Here is a 485-nt window from a genome sequence, read left to right as displayed (position 1 = left end):
CCCGTGTTGATTTGAACACGGCCGTGTTCGTTTTTTTTGCGAATTTGACAGAGATTTTGCACGCCCCGTGTTCTTACTCAACACGGCCGTGTTCAGTTGCGAATTTTTGACAGAAAATCTGCACGGCCCGTGTTCTATTTCAACACGGCCGTGTTCGGTTTTGCAAACTTTTGACAGAGAATCTGCACGGCCCGTGCTCTACTTCAACACGGCCGTGTTCGTTTTGCGAACTTTTGAGACTTTGCACGGCCCGTGTTCTTCTTCAAACACGGTCGTGTTCAACTAATTCGACGGATCGACACGGACCGTGCTCGATCTGTACGGACCGTGTTGTTATTTTTTTTCGGCCTTTTTATTCCGTTTTCGCAGGACTCGGCCGTGTCATCTCCTCACAGCTGCCACCGCGCCCCACCACCGCCGTTCTCGCCGCCGTTTCCGCCGCCATACGACCACCCACCGAGCCGCTTCTTCCATCACTCCCCCCG

The sequence above is a fragment of the Tarenaya hassleriana genome, unplaced genomic scaffold (assembly GCF_000463585.1).
Source record: "Tarenaya hassleriana unplaced genomic scaffold, ASM46358v1 Cleome73, whole genome shotgun sequence".
In the NCBI taxonomy this organism is placed as follows: domain Eukaryota; kingdom Viridiplantae; phylum Streptophyta; class Magnoliopsida; order Brassicales; family Cleomaceae; genus Tarenaya; species Tarenaya hassleriana.
The sequence above is the reverse complement of the archived record's forward strand: the minus strand, read 5'-3'. Positions refer to the sequence as shown.